General features: G+C 46.4%; 1 protein-coding gene across 4 annotated transcripts in view; it reads left to right on the top strand.

The window, feature by feature from the left end:
* Positions 1 to 10,873: 10,873 nt before the first annotated feature.
* Tnrc6c (trinucleotide repeat containing adaptor 6C) overlaps positions 10,874 to 23,067 on the top strand; it is a 113,662-nt gene continuing 101,468 nt past the window's right edge. For all 4 annotated transcript variants that reach the window (XR_007980001.1, XR_007980000.1, XM_052197844.1 and 1 more), the window contains exon 1: positions 10,874 to 11,399. The gene's annotated coding sequence lies outside the window, so the exon portion shown is untranslated. The remainder of the gene's footprint in view (positions 11,400 to 23,067) is intronic.

Below are 23,067 nucleotides of genomic sequence, written 5' to 3'. Positions count from 1 at the left end.
AAGAGCACTGACTGCTCTTCTGAAGGTCCTGAGTTCAAATCCCAGCAACCACATGGTGGCTCACAACCATCTGATCTGTAATGTGATCTGATGCCCTCTCCTGGTGTGTCTGAAGACAGCTACAGTGAACTTACATATAACAAATAAATAAATCTTAAAAAAAAAAAAAAAAAAAAAAGATACAACATCCTGGGGCCTCCACCCAACAGGCCTGTCCTGGTACTTACCAGCCCCACAATCATTAGAGTTGGTTCATTCGTTAGCCAGTCTGTCTGCCTGCCTGTCTGTCTGTCTCTTTCTCTGTCTCTGTGTCTTTCTGCGTGTCTCTGTTTCATTTAGAAATGAGAAGGCACAGCCATTGGCTCATCTCTCTCTGCTTTCTGCTGCTGGGCTGAGTCGATATGCAAAGCAAACAGTTGCTGGAACCCTGAATGTGCCTGAAAACATCACGCATCCACATTCCTGCTGTAAGGAGGTGGGTATCTTCTCTTTGCAGGTCCTTTATCAATAAGTTCCGGAACTTCATGTTCACACTAAGCCTTGCAAAGGATGATGCTGGCTGGGCACATGTACAGTGGAAGCCTCTTCCCTGGTAGCCCATGCACCTGGAGTCCCAGTTGGACTCCCGACACTCGATAGTAGGCAGAAACAGCCTGTGCTGATTGTCACTGCCCTATATCTTTGGCTTGCTTCTAGTGTGCAGTGCATCCTGGAAGGCTACGAAAGGGATGACAGCCCTCCAGGAGGTGGGAGGATGTCACCACAGTCCCGAGGACAATGTATAACAAGGTCTTTTAGTGATAAGTACATGATGCTCCAAAGAGAACTCTGTTGACATCTCAGGTCTAGTGCTTTGGAAGAAAAAGTAACACTGAAACATGTGTCCTTGCTACAGATCTGTGCTGTCTTCTGGGGACAAACACAGAAACCCGTTGTATGGGCTGCAAGTCAGGAGCCATGTTGGAAAGCAGCACACAAAGACCTGCTTGTGCCCCAGTGGATCTTTCCATGTAAGTCTGGGGCTAAGGAGTTAGAGTTGATCCCTCAAGGTCTGAAGAGATCTCTTCTCCTGTTCTAGTGAACAGCAAGGATGACACAGGGGTCACTAACATGACCCTGTCAGGCAGAGCTGTTCAAAGGCTGTGCTCTTCCTAAGGGGAACTGCTCCCAAAGTTGTAAGGCATGTCTTCTCTGCAGAGCTGAATTAATGTGCGTGGTGTGTGTGTGTGTGTGTGTGTGTGTATCTGTGTGGTGTGTATCTGTATGCAGTGTGTGTCTGTGTGTATCTGTGTGGTGTGTCTGTGTGTCTCTGTGTGTGTGTGTCTGTGTAGTCCAGAGTTTGACATCAGGATTGTCCTCTACTAGTCAGGGTCTCTCACTGAAACTGGAACTGGCTGATTTGGCTCTACATTCCTTTCCCCTGAGATTTATTGAGCACCTAGTGTGTGTGATGCTTTTTCCTGGGCCCTGGAAACAAAGCATGCAAATCACAGATTAAAGCATCTAGGACTCCAGGTAGAGTAGATGTCACAGAAAAAGCAGCTACTTGCAGAGTCCCCAAACACTGAGTGACCACCTATGATGTGTCACTTCAATCTATGGTGTTGCCCTGGTAAGTTTTATTCAGTGTGAAAACTTTGCCTTTTTAGAGATCTATTTATTGTATTTTTGTGTGTGTATTTGCTTGTGTGAGTTTATGGGCATCATGTGTGCAGGAGCCTACAGTGCCCAGAGGAGGGCATTGGATGCCCTGGAACCACAGATCCAAACAGTTGTGAGCTGCCATGTGTGTGCTGGGAACTGACCCCTGGTCCTTTGCAAGAGCAGTAAGTGCTCTTCACTTCTGAGCCATCTCTCCAGCCCATGAAATATTAATTATTCTTAAGCTAAACAAGTTTCTCTTCCCTACTGTGTTCAAAACAACTTGTGTTATATTTTCCTGTTTTGAGGGGTGTGTGTGCATGTGTGTGTGACACACATATGTGGCTGTGTGAGGACTCAAGGTTGATGGCAGGTGTCTCCACCACCTGAAGCAGGGTCTCTCCCGAACCCAGTGCACACTGATTGAGCTATTCTAGTTAGCTTCTTAGGATCCTGTCTCTGTCTCCCAAGTGTTGGGATCACAAGCTGACTGCCATGCCCAGCAAGCATTTATGCTGGGTCTGGGAATCCAGACTCTAGTCCTCATGCTTGATTGGCAAAAGTTTATCCACTGAGCGATTGCCCTGGTCTCATTTCTGTGGTTTCTAAAAACTATGCCAAACCACAAGTCTGGAAGGAGATTGTGTTGGTTGGTAGTCCTGCCTAGCCTGGAACTCACAATGTAGAACAAGTTAGCCTCTGACTCAGAGATCTTCCTTCCTCTAGTTCCTGGGTGATGGAATCAGAGATACCACCAGCAGCTGCTGGTTTGTTTTTAGAGACATGTTTTCATATGGCCCAGTCTGAAGTAAGCTTTATATATAGCTGAGGCTGGCCTTTAACTCCTGGCCTCCTCCCTGCACCACAACACATGTCACCACACCCAACTGGAAGCGCTCTTGTGAACATAGGCATCTTTCAGGACTGGGGACAATGGAGAGCATTGTTCATCTTTCCAACTTTCTATATTTTCATTATTTTCTATTTGGAAAGAATAAACCCAAATAAACAGACAAGTGGTCACTATGGTGAGAAGATGGGGTGGGAGCTTCATTATCTAGCCTCCGCCTTGGTCTGGTGTCATGTTATACCCATGATCTGACAACTAGCTGCTGGGAACCCTGCCCAGGCTGTTTGAGATGAACGCTCTGGACCGCTGGCTGACTCCAGATCACACCAGATTCCAAATTTAGATGCCTGGCACCTTCTGAATGTCACTGGGCTTGTGTTTTTCTTCCCCTTCCCCCTGGCTCTAGCCACATGTGCACGAGCACTTGCATAAACACCCAGAAGAATATACTTGTCTGAGTTGTTGGGATGCACATGAGGAGGGGCAAATGTGTGTGGGGGAGAATGGGGGATTCAGCCCTGCCTCCTGAGAGGCAGACCAACCCCTCAGCCAATCATCATCTCTTCTCAAAAGGACTGGCACTTGAGGTCTGGTACCTGCAGGGCAGATGTCAGTAATGGTTCCAAAACAAAGACTGCCTCTGTGATGGTTTGTATTTGCTTGGCCCAGGGAGTGGCACTATTAGGAGGTGTGGCCCTGTTGGAGTAGGTGTGTCACTGTGGGTGTGGCCTTTAAGACCCTTATCCTAGCTGCCTGGAAGTCAGTACTCTGCTAGCAGCCTTCAGATGAAGATGTAGACCTCTCAGCTCCTCCTGCACCATGTCTGCCTGGATGCTGCCATGTTCTCACCTCGATGATAGTGGACTGAACCTCTGAGCCTGTAAGCTAGCCCCAATTAATGTTGCCCTTATATAAGAGTTACCTTGGTCATGGTGTCTGTTCACAGCGGTAAAACCCTAATTAAGACTGCGTTCTAGAGGGGACATAGGTGGTCTGAGGATAAGACTCGTCCTTGATGGTGGTGATGTAGCACACACACTCAGAAGACTGGCACACGGTGTGACGACGGGCTCTGGGTGAACCCGTCCCCCTTTCCCAGACCACCAACTGCTTAAAGGTAGGGCCTGGGCAGCTGCAACAAGCCAGTGAGGTTTCTGGCCTTATTCCTCTCATTAGTCATCCTATCGGTTCCAGCAGGAACCGGAGGTCTGAGTGTTTGAGATCAAACAGGTCTCATTCTGCAAACTGCTTCAGAAATCTGCTTGTCACTCAAACGGCCATCTTTGCTGAGCCCAGCACCCCGCTCCTCCCCTGCTGACACATACCCCTTTTCTTTCAGCAGGTTTGTTTGACTCTGTTTTATTTACCTTTTATTACATGATGTATGTTGAGTTTTGCCTGCAAATTTGTGCGCTACACGTGTTCTGGTACCTATGGAGGCCAGAAGAAGGTATGGGATCCTCTGAAACTGAGGTTACAGATAGCTGTGAACCATCATGTGGATGCTGGGATCAATCCTGAGTCTTTTGGAAGAGCAGCCAGTGCTGCTAACTGCTGAGCCATCTGTCCAGTGCTGTGTTTAGTTTAGTGTGTGTTTAGTGAGACAGTTTTGCACATAGCCCACAGGCTGGCCAAGCACTCCCTGTGTAGTAGAGGATGAATCTGAATTCCTGATTCTCTTTCCTCTACCTCCCCATTGCTGGGACTGCAGATGTGTCCCAGGATGCTCAGCTTCTGAGGTTGTTTTGACAGACTTCCACCTCGATGCCACATGCAGAGGAGGACCAGCAATACCTGGTAAAGAGTCATTCATTCGTTAACCCAACACAGGAGTGTGCCACACACTGGGGATTCTACAGCACACCACTCAAACACTGTTCTGCTCACATAGAATCAACTAGCTCTTCCTAGGACAGCAGAGGGGAAGCCATGGGGACTCCAGCCCAGGCTGAGCACAGCAGGCATTTGAGTTCAGACTCACACTACCTGGGAGGACCAAAAAAAACCTCTTTGTTTTCTTTCTTTCTTTCTTTCTTTCTTTCTTTCTTTCTTTCTTTCTTTCTTTCTTTTTTTTTTTTTTTTTTTTTTTTTTTTGAGACAGGGTTTCTCTGTGTAGTCCTGGCTGTCCTGGAACTCACTCTGTAGACCAGGCTGGCCTCAAACACAGAAATCCGCCTGCCTCTGCCTCCCAAGTGCTGGGATTACAGGCATGCGCCACCACGCCCGGCTTACCTCTTTGTTTTTCTTTGCATTTATTCAACAGATACATATGGGGATATATGTAATTATCAGTTTCTTCCTAGGCATTTATGATAGTCTTAGATTTTTAAGTCTTTAAATTTCCTTACGTATTTTTGTGTTGCAGTCAGGAGTAATTGCCCACCATGGCTTTCTGGAGTTGATTCTCTCCTTCCATCATCAGTGGGGCCTGAGGACTGGATGCAGGTCTCCAGGCTTGGTGATAAATGCCTTTTTATTGATTGAGCCATCTTGCTGGCCCTTAAATTTTTTACATTACATGTACCTGTGTGTGTGTGTGTGTCCCACAACATTCATATGGCGGTCAGGGAACAACTTGGGACACTTGGCTCTCTCGAACACAGGACTGTATTCAGGTTACCAAGCCTGGTAGGAAGTGCCTCTACCTACTAAGCTAGTCTGCTGACACCATTTAAAACACTCTAAGAGGGGGCTGAGGAGATAGAGCAATTGCTGCTCTTGCAAAGGACCAGGCTCAGTTCCTAGCACCGGTACAGTGGATCACAACCTTCTATAACTCCAGTTCTGACACCCTCTTCTGGCTTCTGGGGTACCAAGCAAACATGTAAGGCACACACATACACACAGACAACACACACACACACACACACACACACACAAAGTAAAAAAAAAAATGAGTTAATCTCTGGCCTGCTTTCAGAAACAAAACCGAGCGATGGGATACTCTCTAGCCTTGCCTTTTATAGGAGTGTGACAAAGGGAAGAGAGACAGCAGGAAATGGCATGGCACTTCTGAATGTATGATCACTACAGCATATGTAATTATACAGGTGGCACTGAAGCAGGAGCTGCGAAAGGCAAGAAGGGGTGTACGTTGAAGGCTGGGCCTCAAGGGTGGGTGTTAGTAACAGAGGCACAGTGGAAGGAAGGCAGCATCTGAGAAACCTCAGGTATTTCTTTCCCACCCATCCAGCGCTGTTCCCAGGACCGCTGTTCCCACGAGCCCATCACCTGGAGTAACGATGGCCCTCGTGGCCCAGCCTCCCGAGTGGCCGAGTCTACATCTCTCTGAAATGTCTCCACTTCTGTCATGTCTGTCATCCCGCTCAATCTTCCATTTGCTCTTCTTTCAACAAGTAGTTATTAAATATCTACTGCGTGCCAGGCATCGTGCCAATGGTGGGATGGAAAGACAGTCAGAAGAGGGAGGTTGAAAGCCTGAGGGAGGGAGAGAGACAAGTCAGTCACCAGGGCTCAGACAGAAATGGGAGGGAGTAAATTCATAGAACAAATGAAGGATAAATGAGTGACGGTAAATGAATGAGTGACGATGAAGGAATGGATGAAGGACTGACCGGCTGATTATTTGGACAGCCTATGATCCTCCCTCTGGTCTTCTACCATGGTATGGCCTAGGAAGCCATCGCCTAGGGCAGCTTTAGTCACAGCACCTTCCTGCCTCAAAGTTCCAGCAGCTGTGTTTGAACTCCTAGCCTGATGGCTCTCTCCTTTTGTTTCTGTGATGCTAGGGATGGGACGTGAAGGGCTCGGGCATGCTACACAAGTGCTTTGAGCTGTCCCTCCAGCCCAGTAGTCTGGTTCGACATGCTCTGCCTCCAGCCTAGCTCTCTGCCCTGTTTCCTTCTAACCTAGGAGACAATCCATTCATTTCGTGTTTGTTTTACCTGTTTAGAAACTTCACCCTAAATTCGGATGCTGAAAGCTTATTGAAGAGACAGGAACACAAGAGGCTGAGGGAGGTAGCGCAGAGGAATCAGAGCTGACATGGACGAAGGAGACACATCAATCCTTTCCTCCCCAACTTGCTTTTGGTCATGGTTTTCCCAGTAGTTGTGACCCTGATGACAAGAGCCACCCACTGGGCTCAGAGGTTAAGAGCACTGACTGACTGCTCTTCCAGAGGTCCTGAGTTCAATTCCCAGCAACCACATGGTGGATCACAACCATCTGTAATGAGATCTGGCGCCCTCTTCTGTGTGTCTGAAGACATTGACGATGTATTCATATAAATTAAATAAGTAAATCTTAAAAAAAAAAAGTCACCTACTGAAGGGAGAAGTTGTGACGCTAGGTCAGAAAAGTCACGAAGGAAGAATGTGACATTATTTACAAGAGTGACAGTAGGGATGGAAGCATTCATCCTTAACCCCAGCACTCGGAGGCTGTGGCAGGAGGATGGAGGGTTCAAAGCCAGCTTGAGTTACATAACAAGGCCTTATCTTCCCTCCGCCAAAACAAACCAAAGGAAGAAGGAAGCGAATCAGCAACCACAACAAACCCCACACAGGCACTGGTAGTACCTGCCTACCACCCCAGCATTCAAAAGGGTGCATGCAGCAAAAGGATCTCCATGAGTTTGAGCTAAGCAGTGAGCTTTGGTGCAGCCTGAGCTAAAGTCTGAGAATAAGACAGGGAAAGGGGGGTGGGGTGGGGTAAGGAAAAGGGACAAGAAAGAAATGGAGAACAAAGAGGTAACATTGTTTTTACATTCACAGGGCCCTGTCTGATGCAGACTGTCAACAGTTCAGGCCGGCAGACAGCCGAGCTTGAGATGTCTGTTTGGTTTTGGTCTCTGTGAGTTCCTGCAAATATTGGCTCAGTGGGTATTAAGATCGGAGAGGCCAGCCTGGAGTGAGTTCAGAGAGCGACCCTGGGAGTTCCCAGCTGTGACATAAAGGCCGGTTCCTGGTTCACCACTGGCTTTACCTTGAGTCCTGAAGCTGCGAAAAAGTCCTCAGAAGCCTACCAGCCTGCCAGCAAATCTCTCTCCTCCCTCTAAAACAAAGCCTGAAACCCGAATCTCCTTATCTCCCTCCTGGGCACACCAGTTCACCAGTTTGGTAGAACTGAATCAAAGAGATGGCAGTACCCCTAAGCCACTTGCCTGTCATCAAAGGGCTCAGATGAGTGGGCTTTTGAAGTGCTCAGGACCCTGTGCGGAGGACTCCTCATTGTGACTTCCCAGTCATCTTACCTTGTGGCTCACCCTGAGTCTTTGACAATAGAACTGAGCATACCCAAGGCTTCACTTTCTGCCATGGCCTCTGCCTCAGCCTTTACCCACCACCTACTAAGACTAGACCATTTGTAACCTCATCTCCTTACCCATGCCAAGTCCCCTCCTTAAGCACACCAGAGTCTAAGTAAGCCTCATCTTCACATGCCTCCTCTCTGACTTCCAACAGCATTCTCCATTTGTTCAGTTTCTGTCTGGATAACTTTACTGAGCTCCTGCCCAGCACTATCGCCATCTGTGTGGGCCTTCCTGTCCAGGTTACGTGCTATGTTTTCTAGGAAGGTTCACAGTAATCCAAAGCTCTCCTGTCTTCATCAGCATGAGCTCTGTGATTGCCCTGCCTGTCAGCTATTCCCGAACTGTTGCAGATCTTAATAAACAGTGTTCCAGGTTTCCTTGTCTCCCTGCTGCCTGCTGTTGCTTCTCTCTTCAGCGTCCTTCCATGAGCTTCTGTTACTGCTTACTGACTTCCCTCAAGTCAAGGCTGTAGGTCCTCTGGGAAGGTCTCTAGGAGACAGGCTACCTTCCTGAATACCTTCATGGAAAGTAATCATATTTTTTTTGTATACTGTATGTGCATACACTTGTGTGTGTAGGTCAGAGAAAAACCTCAGACATCCTCTGCCTTGATTTTTGTTTTTATCTCGCGTGTAGCCCTGGCTGGCCTGGAACTCCATGTAAAAACCAGGCTGGCCTTGAATTCCAATGCCTGTAAAGGTGTGCATCGAACGACCAGCCACCATGCTTTTCAGTCAGGATCTTTCCCTGGCCTGAGACTTGCCAATTAAACTAGGCAGACTGGATAATGAGCCTGTGGAGTCTGTTTCTTGTTTTGTTTTTTTGTTTGTTGAGACAGGGTTTCTCCGTGTAGCCCTGGCTGTCCTGGAGCTCGCTCTGTAGACCAGGCTGGCCTTGAACTCAGAAATCTGCCTTCCAAGTGCTGGGATGAAAGGTGTGAGCCACCACTGCCCGGCTGTGGCGTCTGTTTCTGCTTTCTCAGCACTGAAATTACTGGTATGTGCTATGCCAGGCTTTTAATGTTTTCCTGGGTGTGTGCGCGCGTGTGTGTTCTCTCCCTCCCTCCCTCCCTCTCTCTCTCTCCTTCTCTCTTCCTTTCTCTCAAGAGCACACACCAGCACTAGGGAATGAATACAGTGCTTTGAACATGCTCGGCAAACACTCTACCACTGAGCCAGATTCCTGTTCCTCAAATAATCATTCTACCACCACAGGTCCGTATACCAAACTATGAGTCTAATTTTCATTCCAAAAGATACAGCCTGCCTTTTCTACTGGTGTTGGATATCTAAGGAAGGAAGAGATCCTTATTGTGCCAGGCTAAGCTCGAGAGGAGTGTATGAGAACAAAGAAAGCTGCAGGAAAGGAAAGGTCATGGTCACAAAGTCAATGAATGGCAAGGACAAATGCTAAATGATGTCATTTTGGTTCAATATTCCAATAACTGAAGTTTACAGTGTTGTTCCACCCAGACTCTGGGCTCCTCATGGATTTTGCAATCTACCTAGTGCACGCTGTGTATCTGCTATTTGTGCTCTATCCTGGATCATGTGATAATATCTGGACTTTTGAGACACAAAAGATACAGGTTCTCAGCGGTCAAGAATTAAACTGAAGTCAATAAAATGCTGAATAGAAAAGGCAGAAGTCTCTGTGTGAGCCACATTTGCCATCAGATCTTTCTACTGGATGTGGGTTTTCAGGATGAAAAATACACAACAGACGTTTGGAGAGGACTTCGGAGAGTAAGTGAATCTGACAATCAGAAGGCTTAAAATATAACAGAAAGGAGTGTATGGAGTTCACAGGACCCTGAAGGGATAAGAGAGAGAGCAGGAAGTCTGTTGTGTCCCTTTCCTCCACAAACATTTCAAAGCATGATACTGGCGGCAGCAAAACTGCATCTCGAAGGTACTAGAGCGTTGTCTTTTCTTCCAGACGGGAGCACATAGACAGGGGATGGCCTCTTACAGCACTGACAACTTTCAGAAGCATCGCGGATCTTCCACAACTTCAGGGTGGTGGTGGTGGTGAAGAACTAGGCTCTTTCCATCACCTTCTATGAATATGGAGAAAAATACGAGCTTTCAAAATCTTGCGGTGGCTTGGACCAAAACTTGAAAGGGACGCTACGAGCGCACAGCGCTTAGGACATTACCCACCACAGATTATTATGTATACGTATACCGAGGAGGAGCCAAGGAATGGAGGATCGCCGCGGGCTACCGAGAGCCAGGAAGAAAATGCGGGGTGTGTAGATGCAGTCCAAGGCTTGGAATGGGCAGGTTGCGTTCGCTGTGGGGTGGGGTGGGGTAGCTGCGGGGAAAGCAGGCCTCCCGGGGGGCTGTTTCCGCAGCCCGGATTGTTTGGCTCGCGGCAGGGCAATCCCCGGGGAGCCACTGAGCGAAGGAGGGGGCCAAGAGCATGCTGCCAGGAGCGCGCAGCGAGCTTCTAGGCCACGGCCCGCGCACGTACGTGTGTGCACCGTGGGGAGGTAGTACAGGGCGTGTGCACGGCACGGGCCGGAGGCGCGCCTGTGCGTGCGCCAGGTTCAGGGCGCCGCTGAGCAGAGGGCCAGCGCCTCCGGGCGAGAACGCCGCGCAAACCCGGGACACGGCGGGGCGCAGAACCGGAGAACGGAGGCGGCTACGCAGAACTGAGTTTACGGCCTTTTGGTGCGCATGCTAACGCGGAGTCACAGTGCCTAGAAGCGGGAAGGCAAGCAGCCACGGGAGAATTCCACACGGTTCTCCGCACTGACCGGGAAGGAGCGCCAGCTCCGAGGAAAGGCGCGCGTCCGAGGCGCGTGAAAGGCGCGCAGCTCGCACCCCAGCGCACTCCACGCGCGGTCTGGGCAGCCACAGCGCGGGCGGGTATTAAGGGAGAAGGAGGAGGCGTGGTCTTTTCGTGACGAACCAATGGGATCGGGAGCACTGCCTGGAGGCGGAGCTCAGGATCAGAGAGCTGATTGGCCATCCCGCCCTCCGGTATGCAGATGCGGTGGGAGTCACGTGCCGGGGGCCTGTACGACTTCCTGTTGGAGGCCCACGCGGGGCGGGGCCGGGGGCGCGAGCGCCGCGTCTGGCTGGAGCGGGGGGAGGGGGGGTTCTTGTCAGTTAGAGCAACAAGATGGCCGCGGTGGCAGCTCCGCACCTCAGCGCGACGGCCCCGGGAGCCGCAGCCGCCGTCGCCGTCCGCGTCGCCGTGCAGCCCTGAGAGCCGCCGGGTCACCCCGGCCGCCCCCGTGACAGGCGGTCCCCGTGCCGTCGCGCTCCCGCCGCCGCCGCCGCGGGCCCGCTCGAGCCGGAGCCCGAGGCGGAGGGAGCGGAGCGGCCCCGCGCCCAGCCGCCGGTCGCCATCCCCGCCTCAGACCCGGGCTGCGTCCGAGCCGCGGCCGGCCGACACTGAGGAGCAGGGCGCGTCGCGGCGTCGCGGGCACTGGACCTGGACCTGCCAGGACGTGCCGCCGCCCACCCGCCGCCCGCGCCCGGACTCGATCCCGCGGCGCCGGCACTGAGCGGGCCCCGGTCGCCGGAGCGCCCCCGAGGGCCCTGGGCGGCCGAGAGCGACCTCTCCACCGCCAGGCCCGCGCCGCCGGAGCCCCGCGGAGCCGCCGCCGGGGACGGAGCCCAGGTGAGAGCACCGCCGCCGCTGCGCCCGGAGCTCTTCGGGCCCTTTGTTCGGCCGAGCCGGAGCGCGGCGGCCCAGAGCGACCCGCGTGCGGCGCCGGCCGGGGTTGACGGGCGGAGGAGAGGCACGGACTGCGTGCGCCTTGCCGGGCGTTCGGCATCGGGATGGGGGACTCGGGTCGGACGCTTAGGTGTCTTTCCCCACCCCCCGCGCTCGCTCGCTGGCTCGCTTGCTCTCTCAAAACTAAAGCAGTGGATGAGACCCGCTCTCGTTGCACGGTTCTCTGCAGACCTTGCGTTTCCAAAGGATGGCATATACCGATCCGCAGTGTGTCGTTGTTTGGTGTGCCATGGGTGACCCCGAGGGCCCCCTACAGTTGTGAAATGAGGTGGATTTATTTGTAACGGTGTTGCAAACAGACTGCGGAGTGCTGCGTGCTAGGAGGACGCACCGCCACCGCCGCCAGTGCAGCTACCCCGACCCGGTTAACAGATATGGAAACCCGAGCGCCCCGACGCCGTCTCTGCTTTTAGGCTAGCTTAGTCCGCGGCTTCGCCAAGTAGCTGAGATGTAGCGAATGCCTCAGTAGCAGTTAAAAACCTGCAGATGTGGACCTGAAGCTGTCCCCCACCCCCACCCCATCCCCCTGTGCGTTGGCCGGGCGAGGAGACGGTTGGCGCGCGCGCTGCGCGTCGCTGGAGGAATCCTGATGAAGGATGGTGCTGGGATGCTGTGCGGGAGCCCGGGGAGGAGGAGCTGGCGGGACAAGGCTGCACCTATGGCGTTCCGAGACATCTGACAGTGCTGGTGCTTCTGTGTGTAATTAGTTGAGTTCTCTCCAACCTTTGCTTTTGCCAGATGAAACCTCCATTTGAATGGTCTGCTCGTTGGCTTCTGGAGTGAAGCATAATTTCAAAACTCAAAATGGTGCTCCGTTGATGGCCAACTTTAGCATCCTGAAGGAGTTGCTCGGCAGTCTCCTGACTCCTTTGCTCCATTGTACTGCCCAGGTTCCCGAGGTAGTGGTTGTTTTCTGGGTATCTGGTGTTCTCTTTAACCACCTTGAGCCAGTATAGTCAGTCTGTTCATTACCACATATCCCAATGGCATCTGACTGTATATACGCTTTTTATGCAGTTTCCTGTCTTTGGACTGGAGTAACTGTGAATTAGTTGAGACCCTAAAAATGACCTGAGTGACTTCAGAGGACAGTTTGAACTGTGTGTGGGGTACTGACAGTTATATTCCTGGATTGCAGACTTCTTTCCCTAGGAAATGAGAGGCTGAGTTAGATAAGACAGCCTAAGCCAGTTGAACTTGGCTGGTAGAGGGCACCTTGAAGAAAATTACATTTTTTTTTTCAGAAGAGAAGAGGTGAGCCTGGCTTTGGACATTTCAGTGTGGCACTCATTAAGATGCTTTTATTGAGGAAATGAGATGTCTGAAATACAGGGTTGTGTTATATTGACAGAACTGATTTTATTCATGGGGGGAGGTCTGACTAGTTGGGACTTTGTTTACAAATACTGAAGACTTTTTCTTTCCCCTGCTGAAATATCTTAGTATTTGTGTTTTCATAAGATTCTTAGAGTCTATTTTTATTTCATGATTTGAGTAACGAGAAAATTAATAGTTCAGAAAGTAATAGTTAAATTTTGCATCCTACACATATGATTTAATTATATGGATCTAATTTTAAAACTATGAATTTAAACTTATGCTTCTTGTCCAAAGCAATCTGACAGTGACCTAGTAAGCTTTTAGTTTAGACCCTGAGATTGGCAAAGGGTTAATTTTAATTCCACTTTGGATTCTGGTGTTTAAATGGTTATTGGGACTCTAGTAAATGCTGCTTGCTCTTCCTTTTCATGTTTAATGTTGTGTTGTTGTAAGGAGCAGATACACATTTAATAAAAAGGATTATTTTGTAACAGGTTTATGTTTAATTGACTGCATTTTGGAATAAGTAATTGAGTGCTGGAGTAAGGTGCATTGTTTCATTTCACATTCTTGGCTAAAAAGTTGCCAAGGCACTAGGAGATTATTTGAAACTTTAAAGGACAGTATTCCTCATTGCTGCCACCTTTTTGTTAAGCAGTGGCCTTTACTGAAGTAATTGTGTGTTCTTCCAAATACTATCACCCAGAAGTAAGCCCAGGAGGGAGGAGAGGAAGTCTGGACTGGGGTGAGAGATAGCTTTTTCCTCATTGAAGGGAGCTTTATGCGGAAGATAACATTTCTGCAGTACTGGCTAAGAATTGAGTGTCTGTATCTTCCCACATATTCATAGCCATTGGCTAGGAGAAGGGGGTCCTGCCTGTGTGCTTAGTTCTTGCTGGACCCAAGTTGACATTGGTGGGGGTGTGTGTGTATGTGTGTCTGTGGGGGGGGAGGATGGGAGATTGGTGGGGCTAGCAAGATTAAAAGCATTACTTTTTTTGTGTGATTTGGTTTGCATGTGTTAGTGTCTTTGGCATCATAAATAGCTCCATTACAACCTAAGATGTAGAGGTTGAAGAGCTATTTTGTAGACAACCACTTTCTTCAGTATGAGTTAGATCTGTGAAGGGGAAGGTGTGTGTGTGTGTGTGTGTGTGTGTGTCGGTCAGTATTGTGCATGAGTGTCTGTGTGTGAGATTGTGTGATGACTATGACTTAGCCAAGACTTAGTGTGCAAAGGTGATATTTAATAAGATTTTTAAATTTTTATTTTATGTGCCTTGGTGTTTTGCTTACATGTATGTATGTCTATATTAGGGTGCTGGATTCCCTGGAACTGGAGTTACAGATAGCTGTGAGCTGTCATGTGGGTGCTAGGAATTGAACCCAGGTCCTCTGGGAGAGCAGTTAGTAGTGCTCTTAACCAGTGAGCCATTTCTCCAGCCCCCAAGAAAATTTTACAAGAAAGGAAATTGGTGATTTGGGGTTGAAGGTAGCAAAGATTTTGTTTGGAGAAAGCATGAAAAAGATGAGGCAGGATTACTGCAGTTCTTGGGGCTCAGAGAGGTGTGCCCAGGGGGAACAGGAGGCAGAGCCCCATCAGGCAAGGCTGGAAAGGTTCCAGATAAGCCCAAAAGCCAGGTGGCAGTTTTTGTGTAGTTGGGTTTGGATTCCTTTGACTGAAATTGCTTTGAGGTAGATAGGCTTTACCTCTCATTCAGGCCTTTCAGACTGTGTGCAGGTAAGAGAATAGGAGGAAGGTTTGCAAGACAGTGAAGTCTGCTGTCAGGGTAAATGGCTTCAGAAGGGGACTTACAGATACTAACGTCTTAATTACCTCATTCGAAGACACAGCTTTGAGTAAAGAGTGGAGCATCATCGTGAACTGGTTAACATTTAGGGGGTAGATTTTTACAGATTTATTTTCTTTAAGCTAGTTCGATTATGCAAATTAAATTTTTACAAATTGGCTTTTAAATACTTGTGCTATTGTGAGGAGAGTGTTACTTACAAAATAATATACCTTTTAAAAATAGACTTTAAGACATAAATGTATTCCCATTGATACATTTTCAGTCTATACAGTTTTTCAGAAATGTAATTACAAATGATGATGATTACTTGCTAAAAATGATTGTGTAACCCTTACAGAGAATGCACATAAGTGATGTGAAACAGATAAATGATAACCTCTGTCCAGAGCATATTTGGTTTATTTTCATTCTTCACTTGTACATAATAAGGTTTTGCATGTTCAGAGTGCATTGCAACTCCATATCCTTTAGGCCATTTTTGGAATTGCACTAAAACTGGCTTCTTAGCGGCCTCACATGCTTTCAATGGATGAAGAGGGTGTGCAGGGATGAGAGCTGTTTGTTAATTTAAGAATGCATTCCTCCTGTGTAGCCCTCAAAACACTACAGAGTTGTGTGCAGAGCTAGCCAATCTGGGCCCCCAGCCATGAGACATCCCTGAGGCAGCTCCGAACACTGTGCACACACTCCTGAGCCCGCCTTCCACAGCTGCACACCTTTCACAGCAGGTCAGTCCTGTGAGCTCCGTGCCTGTGATATAGGTGTGATTAAGAATGTGGCTTTGGAGTCCATGTCTCTTACAGGCTAAGAATGTGGCTTTGGAGTCCATGTCTCTTACAGGCTAATGAATTTAAATACTTTCTCTAAGAATTAGAATATGGAGTTGTCACCATCACACACACACACCCCTCCCTTGGCCTGTTTGTTGCAACGCATCTTTGCTGCTATAAACACATGAGATCACCTGGCCATGTATAGTCACAAGGCTAAGGAGTCCTTTGGGAGATGCTTCCCCTGAGAGCAGGCTGGGTTGGTCTTTCTATTTTGCTTCTTCATAAACCTTTCCGCCACAATAGTCTTAAATTGTCAGTTCTCTGTCATCGAAGCTGGTAGCCATCACCTTTTTGTATAATAAATGATTCCCTGGGAGCCAAGCTTCTGTAGACCTCTGGCAGACAATATTCTGTATATAGTGGTGCTTTCTTCCTCAGATGGCTTGAGCTGTGGACCCACAGTATCACAACATCAAACCAGGTTATTCTCAGCAGATAGAAAAGTATTCCTGGTGAAGTCCTTTGCCATCACACACAGTCTTTTGATAAGACTGACACCAAATGCACATTCATGGCAAAGTGGTTTTGGGGAATATGTGCCTCATTCAGTGTGTACTGTCTAGATGAGTAAGACTAAAATCTTCCACAGCAAAACTTACTTGCTTGGCTTGAGCCTGGCAAAGGTATTGTGTACTTTTCTTCCCAAAGATCATTTCTTTTTAATTACTCTTTGAACAAAGCAAGAGAATCCAGGTTAAATTAGCAAGCAGGAATTAAGCTAGATCTGTAGTTCGGAGCTGGTAGCTCAGGCCCTGTGGATTACCTTCTTGCTAAGGCCAAGTGATCAACAACAGTTTCTCAGAAGCTGTGGGAAAGGAGTGCAGGAATATTCCTGTTTCCTCATAATCCACACAAAATGTGAAATACTGAGAAAGAGGAAGAATATAAGGAACTGGCCTGGTAAGCTTTGTTCTGAATGAGAGGCTGTGGGCTGGTATTTGGAGCAAAATTTCTGTCAGGGAACACCCTGAGGAAAGATGGTAGTGGTTCTGTGCACCCTGGTGCCACTGAATCGCTGAGGACAGCTGTGAGGTAGGAATGGTGGAGAGTGTTCTGTCATTCAGATCTCCATTTAAGCAAAGTCTTAAATTTTTTTTTTTATTTTTAATTTTTAGTTTGTTGAGACAGGGTTTCTCTGTATAGCCCTGGCTGTCTTGGAGTTCACTCTGTAGACCAGGCTGGCCTTGGACTCAGAAATTTGCAGGTGTGCACCACCACTGCCCGCCTAAGCAAAATCTTAAAAAGTAACTGACAAACATACACTGTGGCTCATACCAAGACTATAATACTTAATATTTACAATACTCCTTATACTCCTTTAAAGTGGTCCCCTTTATCATTGCTCCCTGAGATCCCAGATTTCAAATTTAGCATACCTTAAAGCTCTGACATATAGAAATAGTGTAGCTTTTAGAACAGACTCTTAATCTCACTTTCGTTGAATGGTGTTCGACCTATCCCGCTGCTAGTATTGACAGCATGTTTTCCAAGACTTTGTATAGCTAGGAAGTATGGATCTTCTGGTCATGTGTAGATAGAGGAACCTTGACTAGTGTAGATAGATATGCCGGCTATTAGTTGTCTGTGGTATGTGTCTCAGGTCTTCTAATGCCAGGACTTTTGTTCCCTGCTGCTGTTTTCTGTGTACACAGCCACAGTGAAAGAAGGGACTTCTAGGCTTTCTAGAGTTGACCTGATGATGTTGCTGTGTAAAGAGAGAGCCTAATCAAAAAGTAGAGGAAGCCACGTATTCATACAGGAATTTGGCAAAAATCTATGATGGTGTATACTTATGTAGTCATATATTTACTGTATCCTCTTTGTAAGGGTGAGTTTTAAAACATGTTTGGAGAAGTCCAGCCCAATATTTCCCAGTCTTCCATGACCACCAAGAAGTTTCCCTCCAGACTAACTTCTAGTTGAGGAGAACTGCCCTTGGGAAATGCTGAGGGCATGCCCATCTCTCAGAAGAGAAAACCGGCTTGATGGGGGATGGTGTGGAAATACATAACTCTGCTTGAAAAGTCTTGGTCCTGAAAAGTGGAACTTCCTCGGAAGAAAGTGATAACTCTACAAGAGACAATGAGCAAACCAAGTGTGGAGGAACACCTCAGCAGAGACAGACTTAGTGTATCTGATAACCTATATGAGCACTGAGACCAAGCTTTTGTATTATTAGTGGGTTTTGTGTTAGTTTTTGTGTTAGTAGTAAGGTTTAGTAGAGTTAATATTGGGTAGAACCATAATTAATTGTTTACCTGCTTGGACACTGTTGATGGATGGTGATGCGCTTGGCATGAGCAGTGGTGGATGGAAACTGTTCCTTGACCTGATGGAGTGTTCAAATTGTGGGCAGTGTGACTGGCTGTGTGAGACAGGTGGCCTGGGTGACACGAAATGGGGTAGAACTGAGAGATGTTACGATTTTGAAAGACAGAACACACAGGGATGGTGTGGGTTGTCAGAAGGAAGGAATTTAAGAGGTGAGGTCCTTGGTTAGCTACTTTGTGTAGGGTGTGCCTGGAGAGCTTAAAATTAAGTCCCCAAGAAGCTATGTTGAAATGTCCCTAATGTCCTAAATACAGTGCATCCTTGGAAGATATGGTTGGGGCAAGAGAGCTTATTGTGTGAGGTTTTGTCCTGGAGTAGAAATTCTGATCACAGCAAAAACAAGTCAACCACGTGAGAGTGGGAATCAGCTGTTAATTATGGCGACTACTCTCGATGGAAGCAAGCTTTATGAGTATCGTACTTTAAGAAACTGACAACTTATATAGAGCACCCCAAGATGTACTTTTAACTCTATGGACATGATCTATTGACCAAAAGGAAGTAAAAGCAAATTTTTTTCAAAGTTGCACAGAAGCAAAGTTTTGTTTTCACATGAATATTACAGTATAGCTACCTTAGTAGTTTTATTGTTGTTGTGTTTTAAGTTACAACATTTTATAGGTTAGACAAACATAACTTCATAAACTTCAGGAGCAATACATTGTTTAACAAAGACAAAAAAAGAAAAACAAAAAACAAAACCCCCAAACCAACCCAAAATGTACTTTTTCCTTTTTCACTTCTTTAGAGTAGAATGGGGAAGCTTTTTAATTGTTGTGGCTTTTTTGAGACAGGTTCTCACTGTGTAATTCTAGCCTTGAACTCAGCATCGTTTTGCCTCAACAGCCTAAGTGCTAGAATCCCAGGTGAACCACCACATTCTACATGAGAAGACTTTAAAACTGGCTAAAACTGCTTTTCTTCTTCCAAAGACAGGTGATGAGAACCTCAGAACCTTTGTACTTAATGTCTATAAAGTCTTATACTTAACTGGTTGTACATTGGTGCAAAGCTCTTCATTGTGGTGACCATTTGCATATTAGACTTGAGTTACTTGTTAGTAGAGTAACCTGTTCATCTTTGTAATCCCTACAGTAGCTATGGTGTCTCATAAACATTAAGATAAAAATGTCTAGGGTCTAGAGAGATGACTCAACAGTTAAGAGTGTTGGGTGTTCTTGCAGAAGAACAGAATTCTGTTTCCAGCACTTAGGAACTTCAGCTTTAGGAAAGCTGATGCCCTCTTCTGGTCTCCACAGCCACCTGTACACATGTCATATGCTCACACAGATACATTAATAAAAATAAATTATTAAAACTATACTTTCAGGGATGATTGCAATAGTTGGTTACTAGAGAAGTGTCTCTGTATAGAGAATAAATAAACGAATAAATAAATATTTTTAATTCTGAGTCATCTATTTCATCAGTGATGCTGTTTCCACAAATGAACATGAGGGAAAGGAGAGTTGAAAACTGGTACTTTTGCTTAGGTTGCCTTTTAAGATAGTGACTGAGTTTTCAGCTAAGCCTAGTTGGGAGGAAGGTACAAGATTCGTGAGTCCACCTCAGTGAACACTGTGAGATCCTTGCATTACTTTTTTGTCTGGGTGCCTGGAGGAATGGGTACTTCCTTTTCCCTGGCACTGGCATGTGAATGTCCCCAGAGAAAGAACAGCGCATGGTATTCCTCACAGACATTAAAACTTTAAGTTTGAGTGAAAAATAGGAATAATACCTGTTGTAGCTACGCACTGGACAGCTCTTTAGATATGAGCCCATTGAAAATATGAGCACAGTCCAAGGAAGGTATCAGTTTGGCCAAGCTGATTTACCTGGTCAGCGTACATGGTCCCCTCATTGTTCACTTAATCAGAGGGTTTTTAAAGGGTGTTGTCAAAATCATTTCTTGAAATCACTTTTTATTGGTTAACTAGTCTTAATCAAGTCCCCAGATAGAGTTCTTTCAATAGCCTACATGTGTCCGTCTATTTAAGCTTGGATATATGGCAGAACTTTGATTTGGTAAATCCTAATTTTCTAGCATGATTTTTTTTAAAGTGAATCTTAAATTAGTCTTAACACACAGCAGTTTCAGAATTCAGCCTTCAGATATACTCTGAATTCAGATGTACCCAGAATTCTCCCTGGGTCCTCTTGCAAAGCTTATTGTTCCCACTCTTCTTTCCCTTTTGCTGTGCTGAAATTCAGTACATCAGAGACAGAGTAAAGAAAGCCTGGATGCAGGAGCGGTCTGCTAGGCCACCAGTGAAAGGATTCTGAATGTCACTGTCGCACTAGTGAAGGCGTGCTGTCAGTGCCAAGTACAAATCACTACGTGAGTTACCTTGTTTATTCTCTACATAGATGAGAGACAAGGCTGGGCCTATCTGTCTTTAGTTCTCTCCACCCCCGTAGCATAAAAGATTTCTTTTTTTAAGTTAATTTATTTTTTATTGATCATAAAAGATTTCTTTCTTTCTTTCTTTCTTTCTTTCTTTCTTTCTTTCTTTCTTTCTTTCTTTCTTTCTTTCTTTCTTTCTTTCTTTCTTTCTTTCTTTCTTTCCTTCCTTCCTTCCTTCCTTCCTTTCTTTTTTTTCCCCCTGAGACAGGGTTTCTCTGTATAGCCCTGGCTGTCCTGGAACTCACTCTGTAGACCAGGCTGGCCTCGAACTCAGAAATCCACCTGCCTCTGCCTCCCAGAGTGCTGGGATTACAGGCGTGTGCCACCACTGCCCAGCCCATAAAAGATTTCTTAACCAGTGAGTGCTAATAAGGCTGGAAGTTGACAGCCCCAGTTAGTGTCATTTGGGGCTCTAAATGGAGCAACTTCACTTTGATGTGTATAGAAGAAACAGTATCCATGTGTGAAAATCAGTGCATAAATGTTCCTTCCCCAGATCCCTGACTTGCATCAAGATGGCTCAGGCAGGAGTGTACCAGTCCCTAGTGATAAGATTATCAATAAAATAAATGTCATTGGGGATTATCTTATTATGCTACAGCATTAGATTTTTCTTAGAGCGTTATTTGAAAATTTAAAAATTACTGAAAATTTTAAGTCTATTTAAGGATTCTTGTTCTAATATGTTATTAAAAGGTGGAAGACTTTTCTGTGGAGGAGGAGGAAGAGTCTGTGTCACCTTGAAACTGGAATGCTTTAGTTAATGGGCTAAGTGCAAAGGAAGCTGAGCCTTTGATATACAAAAGCCAAGTATGAATGGGCGATGCCGCCTTTCTTCTGTCTGATTCAGCCACTTCCTATTCAATCTCACAGCCCTGTGGGAAAGCAATTTCCCTCACTTGACCCATTTTTTCTACAGGATCTTTCTTCTTTTCTTTTTCTTTTTTTTCTTTTTTTCTTTTCTTTTCCTTTCTTTCTTTCTTTCTTTCTTTCTTTCTTTCTTTCTTTCTTTCTTTCTTTCTTTCTTTTTTTTTTGTTCTTTAATACAGACATTCACAGGAGTAGAGTATTGTCAGCCTCAAAGTCTTACCTGGTAGAGAGACTGAAACAGCTGACTTTTTGGGATAAGCATGTTATCTTTTGTTTCTTTATTTGGCTGGGTTTTATTTTTTTAGTTCACGGTTGTGATTTTCAGGAGAGACGTGGTAAATAACTGAAATTGTAGAAAAGCAGGAAGATCACTTGAGTCCAGGAGTCAGAGACCAGCCTGGGCCTTCAAAATAGTAAGATCTCATTATGCATCCCTGGCTGACCTTGAGCTCACAGAAGTCTGCCTATCTCTTCAAGTGCTAGGATTAAAGACATGTCCCACGTCTAGGAAAAGAAAACAAAACAGGCCATCATATGTTAGTAGTAAAATATCCCACTTTAAAACAGAAGAGATTTCAACAGACAGTTCATCAGGTGGCTGGTGTGGCCTAGCCCTGGGGAAATGACTATACAGTGAAGCACCCTTCGTACCTATGAGAACAGCCACCATCAGAAGACAGGGACGGGAGGGTGGGGATGGTCTAGATGATGGTCGCTGGTAAGTGTGTAAAGAAGTATGCAATGTACTTCAGAGTACTACTCAATAATCAGAAATAATGGAACCTGGTATGGTATGGTCTTGGTGTGGTGTGGTGTGGTGTGGTGTGATATTGGGATGGGATGGGATGGGATGGGATGGGATGGGATGGGATGACCTGCCTTTAATCCCAGTACACAGGAGGCAGAGGCAGATGGATCTCCATGAGTTGTAGGCCAGCCTGGTCTATATAGCCAGTTCCAGTCCAGTCATGGCTACATAGCAAGAATCTGTCTTATTCATTCATTCAGCAGTAGTAGTAATAATAGTAATATAATATAATCCTAGAACAAGTTGAGTCTTACCAATATACTAGCTGGTGTATGGTGTGGTGTCTCATAGAGAAGTACTTGCTCTGAGATGGATTCTGTCACTGTTCAGACAGTCAGACACAAATATATATACCCTAGAATTCACACCTCCTCAGATGGTTTCAGAAAGGGCAAATCTGCAGGAACCAGAGTGTCTGAGGCTAACATGAGAAGGTGCTGACTGAAAATGAGCAGAAGGGGTGTTTGGGAGATAGTTCCCTGAAAGTTCACTGAAGGTCAGAGTGGGAGAGGGACAGCTGGTCTTATACCTCAGAGCTTTGGTGTGTACTAAATTGATGATGCTTTTATTTCTGACATGTTTGGTTTTTAGGTAAAACCTTTTTGTGTTCTGTGTGATCAAGGTCATGGTGATTCAGTGACAGTGCTAAGCAAGCCACAAACATCGGCTCTTGCTTACCTGCTGTGTTTCCAACCATCAGTTTAACTAATGTAAATTATTAAAATTATAGTTCTAGGCAGTGGTATAGTGCTCTCCTAGCTTACAGAAGGCTTTCTTTTCCATCCCCAGCACTGAGGCAGGAAGGAAGGAAGAGAAAAAGTAAGAAATCACATATCTCTGTAAAGAAAACCCAGAAACAAAGAAGTGGTCTGACTGCTAAGGCAGACAGTTACCCAATCCAGTCTTGGAGAAACTAGTTCTGTGCCTTTGAGCATAGGTAACTGTCAAAAGAAGAAAATGTATAAAGTATATTAGTTGATAAACATTCTTTAAATGGTAGTCTTCTTGCTAGTAACCAAAGAAAAGTTAAAGAAAAATAAATTGGGACTTGAAAAATTACTTAAGTTGTTAAAATGTAAGTGTAAGGAAGATGCACAAAGGCGACTTTCCAGTGGCCGCAGAGGGTGTGGCAAGAGCCCTGAGACCCGGGTAGGAATGGTGACTGAAACCT

Source organism: Apodemus sylvaticus, chromosome 10, assembly GCF_947179515.1.
Source record: "Apodemus sylvaticus chromosome 10, mApoSyl1.1, whole genome shotgun sequence".
Lineage (NCBI taxonomy): Eukaryota > Metazoa > Chordata > Mammalia > Rodentia > Muridae > Apodemus > Apodemus sylvaticus.
This window is presented reverse-complemented; position numbering and strand designations above follow the sequence as displayed.